The 3,256-nt window shown below is 45.2% G+C and overlaps 1 non-coding gene across 1 annotated transcript; it reads left to right on the top strand.

Moving 5' to 3' along the window:
* Positions 1 to 2,853: 2,853 nt before the first annotated feature.
* TRNAC-GCA (transfer RNA cysteine (anticodon GCA)) lies at positions 2,854 to 2,925 on the top strand. The gene has a single exon. It is a non-coding gene; the product is annotated as a tRNA-Cys (tRNA).
* The last annotated feature ends 331 nt before the right edge of the window (positions 2,926 to 3,256 follow it).

A 3,256-nucleotide genomic window follows, 5' to 3' on the forward strand; every position in this document is an offset into this window, starting at 1 on the left:
GTGAAGAGAATGCTGGACTAGATGGACCCCTGGTCTGATCCAGCAGGGCGTTTATATTCTTACTAGTGGAGGCTGGTGGCCCCGATTTCAGTGGGGCGGTGAATCCATTCTGGGTTTCAGTCAGAACCAGCCAGAACTCTAAAAGGAGCATCCAAGGTGCTGAACCGATTTTGGGGATAGGGTGCAGCACCCTGGATAACTCCTTCAGAGCTCTAGCTAGTTCCGTCTGACTGAAACCCAGAATGGATAAACAGCCACGCTGAAATTGGAGCCGCCAGCCTCCACTGGTGCTTACTCCACTTCCCATGTGCAGAGCTCTATGTATCACTCATGCTGTAATCCTGTGCACTCTTACTTGGGTGTAAGCCACATTGAATTTAGTGGAGCTTTTCTGTTTTTAACCTTTTAAAAAATGTAACCTATAAAGATCCAAGAGACACCACTGGGATGGAGGCTAATCCCACTTCTTACTCCTGAGCCAGCCTTCCCCAACCTGGTACCCCCTGATGTGTAGGACTACAACTGCCAGCACGGCCACTGAGAATCAATCTGGGCCATACCTGCACAGCCTCATTTGCCCCTTCCGATCCTGAGCTTCAGTTTTGTGGTCTCAGCTAGACTTTAGGGACTAGCAGACAGAAAGATAGATGACAGATATTAAGAACATAAGAAGAGACCTACTGGATCAGACTAAGGTTCATTTAGTCCAGCATTTTGTTCACCCAGTGGCCAACCAGCTGCCCATGGGAAACCCACAAGCAGGACACGAGTGCAACAGCACCCTCCCGCCCATGTTCACCACAGCACCTGGTGTACACAGGGATACTGCCTCTGATACTGGAGGTAGCAAAGAATGTGCTGTTTTTAGTGGTGCTTTTAGTGGTGACAAATTGCCTTTTGAAATAATTCCTCTGGGGTAAAGGGTTCTGTGTCTGTCTGTGGCATCCTCAGGCAGCTGCCAAGGGGCCACAGATGCTGCTGATAGCTGCATATTGATGTGCCTGCACAATATTCCCTGCAGCTTGGTTTTATCTTGTGGACTGTAAGCCACCTGCCATTTTAAATTTCCCACAATGGAGTGGCATGATAGCCCTATACAAGCATTCAGAAAGGGGTTAAAATCAATGCGTGAGGAGAATGCTCCCTCATTGCGTCTGTTGCTCTCTACTTATGGAGGGCAACTGTCTGAAGAGAAGAGTGTGTCGTCCCTGCAGTGGACACTGAACTCTTAGGTTAGAAGTGCCAAGATAGTGATAAATCAGACTCAAAGGTTTGCTTACAAGGAGACTTTATTGAGTAACTTACAGCACACAATTTATTTATCTGTTACTTTATTGAGTAACAGACAGCACACAGCTGTCTGATCCAACCATCCAATGGTTGGATCAGACAGCTTCTCTGAACCCCGAGCCATTGGGCACAATGGATCATATACTCTACAGGTTAGCAATGTTTCAGCAGCACGTGCCCCAGCGATCATTCTCAGCATCAACCAGCAGTACTTGGTTCTCAAGCATAGCCACCTGCAGCTTTAAGGTAAACAAACTCCACTTCTCAGGCTCATCAGTGATAAGACCTTCTCCTCATTAGTGAGGAATGTTCTTGGAGCTGCTTCTCACCCTTTTTACTCATCTGGCTACATCAGGAGGCCAGTTAAGGGAAAACAGCAGCCCTCTAACCAAAGGCTGAGAGCATTATGGATCGAAGCCACTCTACAAGTACTAATAGCTTGGTTCAGGCCTTGGGTCTTACAAAGAGTCTCCTGTATCTGTGTAGGCTCTCCCTGAGAGCCAGAATGTGGATTGTTCAGCGTTCCAGCTTGCATGGATCCATGGAGGATCTTCTGTTCAAACCACAAGTAGAGGGCAATGGAAACGCTTGAGGAGCAGGGTGGAACACTCCTTCTCCCCAGACGTTTAATTCCTACCCGAACTGAATGCTTGAATAGGGCATATGTTGTAGGGCCATCATGGGAAATGTAAACTGGTACTACTCCTTCTCCCCAGACGTTTAATTCCTACCCAAATTGAATGCTTGAATAGGGCATATGTTGTAGGGCCATCATGGGAAATGTAAACTGGTACTACTCCTTCTCCCCAGACGTTTAATTCCTACCCGAACTGAATGCTTGAATAGGGCATATGTTGTAGGGCCACCATGGGAAATGTAAACTGGTACTACTCCTTCTCCCCAGATGTTTAATTCTTACCCGAATTGAATGCTTGAATAGGGCATATGTTGTAGGGCCATCATGGGAAATGTAAACTGGTACTACAGCTAATGCCTCTAGTTGCTGATAGTAAGGCCACCATGGGTCCTCAAATCCACTAGATCAGCCTTCCCCAATCTGGCCATGCTGGTTGGGAATTATGGGAATTGTAGTCCCAATACTTCTAGAGGGTACCAGGTTGGAGAAGCTGCACTAGATGCTATTTTGCCAAAGAGGGAGGTCCAACCTGGAACCAGCCCTGGGAGACATACAAGTACAAAAGCTGTCATTTGCTTATTCTGGTTTCTCCCCACCCACACCTGGCAGAAGACAGTTAAGAGCGTTTAGGAACAAGTCTATCTTATTTTATGTATGAAGTTTCTATCCCATCTTTCTACCACAAATGGCAGTCATGGCGGCAACAGTAAAATACAGATTAAAAAGAAATAAATAAAAAACACAATAAAAATAGCATCCAACCAGTTAACATCTAAATGCTGTAGTATTCTAAACGTATTATTTGATTAAATATATGTATGGTTTCTGTAGATGGCATGAAACACAATCAACATAGTAGTTCACAAACCTATTGGAAGATGAGTTTCACAGTGTTCATGAGCAGAATTACAAAAACATGTGCAGTTGGGGGTATAGCTCAGTGGTAGAGCATTTGACTGCAGATCAAGAGGTCCCTGGTTCAAATCCAGGTGCTCCCTCAATTTTTTTTTTAATAGGGAAATCTCTTCCTCCTGCGTCTTATTTCCTTATTTCAATTTTTACTTGTCTTAGCATTCTGTAAACCTGTAAGCAGCCAGAGCTGACTTAGTCTCTAAGTTTTGCACAGTACCTAGCTCTTTGAGATGTTTTGAAATTCATCGCTTTCTGTAGCCTTAAAGGCTATTGGAGTAAAAACCACAGAATCAGGTGGTATTTTAAAGACCATTTTCGCTGGTGGAGTGCCCCAGGATTCCAGCCAAGTTGTCATACCATCTTCTGGGATACCCCATTTATTTTCCCCTCACCCTCTGTTACAGAGGGGCTTCAGAT

Source organism: Heloderma suspectum, chromosome 1 (genome assembly GCF_057233095.1).
Source record: "Heloderma suspectum isolate Gila_16-S chromosome 1, 16-S_ref, whole genome shotgun sequence".
Classification (NCBI taxonomy): Eukaryota; Metazoa; Chordata; class Lepidosauria; order Squamata; family Helodermatidae; genus Heloderma; species Heloderma suspectum.